This window comes from Augochlora pura, chromosome 11 (genome assembly GCF_028453695.1).
Source record: "Augochlora pura isolate Apur16 chromosome 11, APUR_v2.2.1, whole genome shotgun sequence".
Lineage (NCBI taxonomy): Eukaryota > Metazoa > Arthropoda > Insecta > Hymenoptera > Halictidae > Augochlora > Augochlora pura.
This window is the reverse complement of record NC_135782.1, coordinates 7,887,353-7,897,477: the sequence shown is the minus strand read 5'-3', so window position 1 is coordinate 7,897,477 and position 10,125 is coordinate 7,887,353. Positions and strand designations below refer to the sequence as shown.

Here is a 10,125-nt window from a genome sequence, read left to right as displayed (position 1 = left end):
TCTTAAAATACTATAAAATGAAATTTTCGTTAAATATAAAAGTTCTTAAAATAGTATAAAAATTATTTCCATTATGTGGTATTAAATTCGTGAAGTTTTCTGTAAAGCTTATGAAAAAGTTGAAGAAGATTAATATACAGACAAGTATATCACAACTGAGAACAGTAACTGGTTCTCAAACTTCTCTTTTCTTTATGCTAGTATTTAAAAAGGATTTGATATTTGTTCCATGGGAAAATTTATTTCTATGAAAGAAATATCGAAATTTATCCTTAAATTCTTAAGAAAAGTCAATTAAATTGTCAAAGTTATTTTCAGTATAACTCCTAACTCCAGACTCTCCAGACTCTAAACATCTAAGTATTATAAAATTTCTTTCTATTCAGAGTGAAATGCATTTCATTTTCATACGAATGTTTCTAAGAAGTGTACAAGCCAAGCCAATATTTATTCGTACCAGTATGACACTACACAGTATATATTATGAATTTTCCATTCGATTTCTCTCTAACACCTGTCGAGAATTGAAAGTCTGGTTCTTGATCAGAACGTTTTGGAATTCGTCGAGCGCTGCGACCCGGACTGCCCACAGTTCGAGGATTAAGTGATAAATTAGTAACTAGACTGTGAATTCAATGTATTCAGGGTGCACGCTGCCGTCGAAAGTTTTACCGTGTCGAATGCGTCATATCTGCTAGAATTTTATTTTAAATATAATACAATAGACTCGTGTAGCGGAACAACTGAATTTTATACGTTTCATTTCAATGTTCCTGAACCAGCATCATCGTCATCTTGAGAGCTTAAAGTTAACCCTTTATATTCGAAGTAATTTTAACTTTATATCTAAAATTTCTATTACTTGGTGTCACTCATGCAATATAGTTTCAATTATTTTTTAAAGATATACAAGTTTGACAATATTAAAGTTATTTTGGTACATGATACAACTTTTGGATAAGACACTCATCGTTTATTTGACAATGGGCTTTATCATTTCAGATAATAGAAAAATTAAGGAAAAGTACTTTAGTAATTATTTAGTTGAGCAATAGTTCCCCTATCTCCCAGAAAATCCTCAATTCGTTTAGTTTAAAAAAATTGTATCGTTTTAAAGGGTCTTCACATATATTTGTCCCCCATTGTACATCCTTATTATTCTCGTGCAACGTCTATACAAAATCGTTACTTTTTTACCTCTTTCTTTCGCAACAAAGGGCTTTTGTTACCCGTATACATGAATAAAATTATTATCACTGGTATCAGCATTACGGCAACATCTGCAACATCGTACAACGTCGCAATATTATTCCTCCATTGTAACATTATACAAGGTGTACGGAAAACAATGTACAGTTGGGCGTCGTCCTCTAGTAGGCTAATAGCCAAATGTGTAATTGCAATCAGGTACCGGACGAAAGAATCGCGCACGTGTGACGATTCATATTGACAAGCGTAATTCGGCCGATTGGACGTGGCGTTTCTCGCGCGAAGTGTTTCATTCGCCGAGGCAAAACGGGTTACGGGGTGGAATAACTAGTTCAGGAGTGGCAGACGAGGGCAAAGGGTGAGCTCAGGTGCTCGGTTACCGGCGTAGCAGCTCAAGCGAGGCCCGCTATCGGGTAGGAGGACGATCGCAGTTAAGGCGCAGGTGCACCACCGTAAGCTCCTGTCCGTCGGTGACGGGTTCGGCGTCGGCGTCGGCGTCGACGTTGGCGTCGGCGTCGTCGCGCACCCCGCCGTTGACCGCTAAGGGTATACACGTTCCGTGTGACGGCACAGAGCGCGGCAGGAGTCCAAAGGATCACGAGGTCCAACCGTGAAGTCAGTCGCCGGTAGTCCTCCTAGTCGTTCAACTGAGCCTTGACATGAGCCTCGGTTCCCGCGCGTTCGTCAATTAGGAGAGGAACTCCCGGAACAAGGTCAGTGTTCTACCAACTCGTCGTCTTCATTTCACCAGTCGTCAATCAGCCTTCGACCAGCTTCCCGTTTCCGCGTTTCTGTCCGATTGTTCGGAACGGTTTTCTGGTGCGACGATGTTAATTCACCGTCGCGGTCTCCGCAACGACCAGTGTCTGTGCTAAAGGTGGATCGATCGGATGATCCAGACAGAGTGATCGACGCCCGTGAACAAGTGTGCACCCTTCGAGCACAAGATCTGCTTCCCGCGGGAACGTCCGACGGAGTGTATTATACTGTGTATCCTACAGGTGATCAAGACCGAAGGAATACTGTGATCCGGTATGATCGTGAATCTCGTGCTGCGTACACGGTTCTCTCTCTCTCTCTCTCTTACCCCCACCCCTTTCTCTATCTATCTATTTCTCACTGTTGAATCTAACTTGTTGACGCGGACTGGATAAAAGTAGCTTTCTCCGTTTCGTCGTTTTTGATTTCTCCATCGGTCCGAACGCTTGAAGAGGCTGCCCATTTGTTCACGGGCCAGGGGAACGCTGGTCGAACACCTGTTACCATGTACTGCAGGAATTATTTCATCGCTGCGTCAAAGTCTTCGATGACGTAATTTTTCGTCGATTGGATAAATCGTGCTCGTCATATGCAAGTTTGAAAATTGGTGAACCAATGCGACGGACCGTTTCTGGAAAGGGATTAACGAACGCGAGAACAGTGAATCCTTTTTTCGTTTCCATACTTTTTTCTTTTAAACCTGCAAGAAAAATTAATTCGTAGCTCGTGGATTTATTCGCGAGCTTTCATCAAGATGATTTTGGTTTCTCTTTCCACGAGCTAGTTTTCATTATTCGGCCGTGCAATTTTCGAACGGCGTTACGGGATCTCGGTTTTGTCGAAAAGACAATTGTGCTTGTGCTGGGAAGAAGTTTCGCGACACGTCACCGGAGACGTTTGCACACACTCGAGCTACGCGAACGCGAACCAACGATCCCAAGGCTCTCGGAAATCCTACCGTGCAGAAGTTTTAAAGAGTTTTCGAGTCGTTTTCCAGGAGGGCCCTTCTGAATTTTGTAAAACAAGGGCTATCGATCGTCGGTACACGTAACACGCCTACGCGCGAAAAGATATTCCTTAAGCACGCATCCGATGGTACATAAATCGACCACCGTGGCTATCAGCTAGCGCTTATCAGAAATCGAATTAAAGATATTGAAGGATTCGATAGGAGCAAATGATCATAACTTTGCTTATCGAAGTAGTTGTTCGGGGGAAAAAGGCTCCTTGTCACTAACAATAGACCCTTAAAAATTATTTCAAAAGTTCGAAAAATCAATCACGAATTCACACGTTTTCTACAGCGATGATTTCAGTTTAACCGGAAATTTTATTACAATACAGGCCATGGAAAAATGAATGCTTTTTCAATAGAATTAAGCCGCTCATTCATGCAAGTGCGTTAACTCCATAAGATATTAACTGGAGAGAAATAATAGAATAGTACGTATTTAACAGTCATAAAATATAAAATTTATAAAATAAATAATATATATATATAATAATCATAAAATATAAATTGAATAAGTATTATAAAATATAATACCGCTTGCGTAAGTTTAACGCGAACTATTTGCGATATTAGATTGCCTGTTGTTCTACGAGTAGAGCAATTTTCGTGATTTCGCAGTGTCGAGCTCGCTATTGAATATGAAAAGATAAAGGTCAATCAAGTGGCTCGACAAGAAAATTGAAAAAAATTTCCAAAAAGCGGAGTGGCAATCGATTCGGCCTGTGTACGCCTCAATTAATTACTGTACGATATAATTGTACATCAGAACTCGCCTTCGCTAATAAATGCTTTCCGTTAATTGACTGCGCCTCGCAGCGAGCCGGACAGAATTTACGAAACCCGATAAAAGGGGTAACGAACAGGGCGCAGCGATGCCCGGAGAAGAAACGCGAGATACGCGTCGGGTGTCACGAGAATTTCGCGATCCCGCGATTCCTCGAGCGCCGAGGAACATGCGTTTGCCATCACCGGGCTCTACGAACGAGTCTTCGAGTATCGAGTTTGGTTAGGAGACTCCGGTAGAATGAGCACGATTATCGATCGCGGCACGGAATTCACCGAGTTAACGTACGACGAACCGAAGAAACAATTTTTAGCGCGAGGCGCGTAACAAGTGGCTCCGTTGTTCCGGTCGTCTGGGCTTTTCACGTTGTTGCCCATTGTTCCTCCCGATTCCCCTTTTAGTTCCACGACGTGCTAAGCCGCGACAACGCAATATCGATGCGGTTGCGGAATCGCGAACGACTTCACCCTTTGCACTCGTATACACACCCTCTCGTGAAACGTAACTGCTGGTAATTATGGCACCTTCGAGATTACTAACTTTCCTTTCGCGAAGACTACGCGAGTGCCAAATTCGATTCCGTTATATATTTATAATTTATATAGTTTATTATATTTAACTAAATTTTTACAGTTAAATATATTTTATATTTAACGCGTTGAATGAAATGTATTTCGATATTTTTACGGGGTGCTTCAGTGTAAATTGCATTTTTACTTTGACTTTTTTTTAGATTTTGTTGCATAGAAACTATAACGTGATTTGTGTTTATACGTGTTCGAACAAGATTTATAGATTGTTTTGGGTTAAAAGAAATTAAAAATGGTGGCATTGATAACTTTGAAACGTAGATTTCATGAGGATGGTTCTACGGTGATCACGGCCGCGGCCATTTTGTTTATCTGAAACGGAAAAATGTGTAAGATTCTTCGTATGTGAGTTTGGAAATTGCAGAAAGTAGAGCAGAAGTAAAAGATCAATAAATCAGACAATGGCGATATTTTAAAATTTAACTATTGATTTTGAAATATTCGTAACCTAAAAAAATAGAGAGAATAAAAATTTTGTGTTGATTCTAGATTGAATGATATGCAAAAGTATAGTGAATACGCGTTTAAATCTTAAAGGTAATTGATTAATTATATTTTAAAAAATCATGATTTCGAAAAACATTCGAGAAAAACGCGCTAAGAAAAAATTCGGACATGTGGTTTTGTAGACGCATTTTTGAATCTATATTGTTCAAGAAAATGTAACAAATAACAACTAATTTTTCCAAAGATTCACATTGGAATACCCCTTTAAAATTGTTTAATATTATCGTTATTACTAAAATGGTATGATGATAGCGATGAGATAAACGTGTTAATAATAAATATAATAATATTACGATAATATTAATAAATAACAAACAATAGAAATTCATGTTGGACAAACTCTGTAAAATTAGCGTAACATTTAACGTGTTAATAGTGTGACAATTATAATCCCCGTAGAATGTTTGTTGAATTTATGTCTGTAAATCTCAACGTATGCGTAATCATTGTAGCAAATTGAGGAAGCATGCGTACGATGATATATATATATATCATTTGATTGATACACGACGAATATATAATGTAGTAGAAATTCTATACGAGATATGAATTTGAATATGCATACAATATAAAATCAAAAATTTGTGAACTTTTGGTACGTTAACTAATGCAGATCAGAATGTTACACACAAAAAAATATCGACAGTAAAATTAAATAATTGTAACTTCATATAGTAGAAAAATTAAAAGAATGCAATAATGACGATGACAATGCAAATATTATTTTCAATCAGTTACAATCATTAAAGAAGAGAAGATCTTGTTGTTTAGTTCTATTTCTTATATCTATCTCTAATTGACGTAGACAATGTTCATTTTGCATAAAAAAAATACGCAGTTCTACTGATAAATCTGGACTTATTTTAAAATTTGATACTTCTACGTTTGCAGTTCGTTAATCAGTTCTGCCTACCATGATTTTACAACTCACAGCAAACAGAAAATCGAAGACAAACGTTCATACGAAACTGTCACGAATTGAAACGTATCCCAAAACTATTGAACAATTTTTGTCACGAAAAAATCGACCACGGATTTGAAGATTGGAACTTCCCCTTTATAATGACCTCTCAAAACTTGGTGTACGATTTTTTTTAGTCGTTTTATGAAACAGAAACAAGGAACAAGTTTGGTCTTGTAGAGCCCTCGTGAACCTTGTGCCACTGTAAAGTAGGTAGTACAGCTTTTATTCGCAGCTTAATAGAGTGACTGAAAAAATCCTACATGAAAGTTTAAGGGATCATTGTAAGAGGGAGGCTTCCCTCTTGATACATATGCTAGTATCAGCGGTAAAAAAATTCTCACTGTATCTACAGATATTACAATCCGTAAAATTTTTCTTAAAAATGCATGTGTTCAGTTTACCACATGTAACATTATGTAAAAAAAATGTTACAAGAAAGTTAGTAATAGTACATAGTGTAACACATAGTGAAAATTAATGATAGTATATTAATAGTACATAGTGTGAGTAAAGGCTTCAAATTTTCAAATGAGCCTAGTTTTGTTGGTGTGCGACAAGTTTTTGCGAAATTATAACAATTATAACATCGAAAATTTGTTAAAATTATGAAATTCGGTATAGGAACACTTTTTATTATTTCCCACAGCATAAACAACAATAGAAATATCGCCTTTTAACACAGTTATCCTAACATCTGCTATATTGAAGTATCATAATGTTACACAAAAATTGAATCAAGTACCAAACATTGTTTAAACATCAAAGGCAGCTCATAGGATCCATCACGGCATTTTGTGGTGCAAATAATTTTATGGCACGGAGAACCCATATATAAAATCGATATCAACAATTCCAAACGCTGTGCTTTTTATTGCATTTTGTAATGATGGCTCATCGTCGAATTGTTCGATTTCTCGAGTGAACTCGAACATTTAAGCTTCTATTGGTGTCGCAAGCGTATGATTTATTTGCAATGGTCCACTGATTTGCTGATGGACAATGCAATGGGTTTCCTGTCGTCCAATGGTGCCAATTTATCGGGGCTACCTTCGCTCGCCAACGATGTCTGAGCAGGAAGTCGTCAGAGCTTGAAATGGAGGTTTCACCACGTTCTCTGTGACTTTGTTCTCCGCGTATACATCGCTTGCTAAGACGTTGCAAACGATCACGATCGCCTACGTGGGCTCTTACTAACACGTCGACATACTTCGGTTTCCTTTAACACTAAACGCAGCATCGACGATTATATGATCGGTTTTAAATTTGTTATTTTTAAAAAATTGGAATGACAGAAATGCTTTCATGGAAAATAATTGACTATATTTTCTCTATTCAAGCATATGTTATAAATAACAAGTGCTCAAATTCTAAGAAAACGCCGTTTTAAAATATTTATAGCACGGATGGACTTAGAATAATTTATAATTTTAATAAACAATGTTCAGTGGGTATTTAGAAATTAATGATAACACTAAGTAATATCGAACACGTATTTGCTGAATAATCTATCTGGTTTAAAGCATTAATAACTAAATAAATGGGGCACTTTAATGCTCGGTATGTTTAGTGCTAGAAATTAATTTTGCAAATAATATAATAGCTCACATTAAACTTCGCTCGAGATTTCCCGATCTAACACAGCTATGATAAACATTAAACTCTACAGGTTTTCTTACTATAACGAAGTTATTTTGATTTTTTGAGATTTTTAGAGGATATTCATTTTAATTTTAAATAATGCAGCAGTATTTTCAAAACTAAACTTACAAGCAAAATGCGTATTTTATAGAAAATAAAAATTGTCTAAATTAATTGGAGGATGTCAAACTTTTCTTTATCAGGAATAAAATATTTTCAGACTACCTAAATGTTTCTCCTGGTTTGCATTTTCATCTGTTCACTTTTCTCATAAACGCATAAAATCTGCAGTCTATTCACAAGAATGTCAAGATTGAAATTCGTTAAACCTCCCAAAACGTTTATAACGCATGCTTCAAGCAACTAATTTATTTATACATCTCCTACGAAAGATCCTCCACAATTTCAACAATTTTAAACGAAAGTACTCAGTATTGACCAACACAATTTCGTCGCAAATGCACAAAGTCCGCAGTCCATTCGTTAGGTTAGGAGCGCAGATTATTCGGTCATTGCAGTTCTGTTACCGCGGAAGCACACGAATCCAACTATTACTCTTGATGTAATATTGAATGTCTTCCATTTCGAGGTACAGGCGAGAGAGCCCCGGCATTCCAATTAGTTGTTATAGGCTATTTCGCTCCTCTAATGATCGACACTGACTTTGATTGATTCCAAGTAATTGTGTTGGATTGGCTCGGTGATCTCTATCGGCGAAGAAAATCCTCGGAAATACAATACTTCAACTGCTGGGAAGAGAGTAGAGTGAATATTCCAGCATGTTAGCCGAATGAAAAGTAATTAAAACACGTCGATGCACTTTATCAAGCTCGGTCCCGGATTCGCCTGGAACATTTAGGAGGTATCAGTGAAAGGACTCGGTGCTCTAACGAGCGGTTATAGGCCCTGCAACCCCTTCTCAAGATAACCTGGTAGATCGGGGCAATATTATCGACTTCTGCTAACACTTAGTCGCCGAGAAACTGCGTCATATACCGTAATTGTGTTTTGCGCTGTCTCTATGACAATGCTCGTGAATGGGATCAGCTCGAAGATACCAACACACGCGTACTTGTGAATTTAATATTTGATAGTACTAGAGATCCACGTTGAAAGTATATCTTTTCTTAATATGCTCCGTGGTTTTGTAGTCCTCTTTTATCTAATTTTATATAATTTAAAGCAAGTGATTATTTGATAATTTGACAATTATATTTATTCGCGTTATAATTAGGTTTAGAATTTAAAATTTTTATGTTGTAACTTTCAAAGTATATTGTAATTATTTCCTTAATCATATTCATATTATTATTCATTAAAAGATTGTTCTAAAATGATAATACCATGGAAATATTTTGTAATATTTTTTATATTATTTAATCTTGGTCGATTTTGACTAGTAGCCAGAAAAGGTAGCCGACGGCTGCTCTAAAGTTTCTGTCTATACCTAAAGAATTCATCGACAACATTATTATTACTTTCTCTTCAACAAAATCACAAGTTACAACCAATTCTTACCATAGGTCAACTGGCCAATTTCAAATTATTATTTTAAATTGATTAAAGTTACGAAGATTAATTCAATGAACTTACAATCATGGGAACAGGTCGAATAAATTTATTTATTGCAATATAAATTACGCAGCTCACTATATCATACATGGTACCGGTTAATTAATTAGCGTCATTCTCTGATTTCACCGTTTCATTTAACCGTGCCGGGTAATTAACTTGTAACTTTATCTCTTACGCAAATCGCGCTTCTTATCTCGAAAAGCGATACATCGTTCGAAATTCGCAATTTCTTGTTCCAATATTTTTCGACCCGGATCTTCGGGACTCTGTTCAGGTTTTTAACATCGTAGAGATTCCTGTACTTATCAGTCCGCTATTCAATTATTCAAGCGTTTTATACCGGACGGGCAACACGTACAATGTCAGTTTTAACATTCAGTAGTTTATCATCGGCGACAGCACAGGAAACACGTATGCGGAAAATATACGTTTACTAGGATGCGTGCTTTTCCTGTTCGAACAAGAGAATAATGTGGTCGCGGCTTTACGAAATTTATTGTCGAGTTTTTGCATCGAATATACGGACGCTATCGCGATGTAATTTACATAATTTTTTTTAGACACGTTCCATCCAAATTCAGATAATTTTTGAAAACACGTTATATTCATACGATTGCTTCAACAAGTTTTAACCTTATTCATATTATTATTTCGACACGTGCTGCTTCCATGTACAGAAGCGATTTAACACATATTCTGTTCCCATTTATGCAATTTTTAGTAACAGTTCCTGTTCCCGTTTACTCCATTTTTAGAAACACGTTCACATTGTCACGATTTTCTCAAACACGTTCCTATTAGCTCGACTATTTTAACACGCGTTATTCCTTTCCCACGGAACCCTTATACCTTTACTGACCGAAACACGAACACGGAATTCTACCCTTTAAATTGTATTTTCTATGGTTTATCTTCACCCTCCAGCGGTAAATCAAGAATCCCGGGTGTCCATTCGTAGGGCAATGAAGCAATAAACGTCTTTTCCAGCGGACTTCATTTTTATTTGGAATCTGACAAAACACGTCCTGTAGACATAATACATCTTCCGTTTCTGCTTCGTACAGCAGAACGCGCACGCACTCGTCTC

General features: G+C 37.1%; 1 protein-coding gene across 2 annotated transcripts in view; it reads left to right on the top strand.

The window, feature by feature from the left end:
- Positions 1-1,765: 1,765 nt before the first annotated feature.
- LOC144476833 (uncharacterized) overlaps positions 1,766-10,125 on the top strand; it is a 215,012-nt gene continuing 206,652 nt past the window's right edge. The window contains exon 1 of one of the 2 annotated variants that reach the window (XM_078194101.1): positions 1,766-1,922. The gene's annotated coding sequence lies outside the window, so the exon portion shown is untranslated. The remainder of the gene's footprint in view (positions 1,923-10,125) is intronic. The other variant, XM_078194102.1, reaches the window with a different exon arrangement.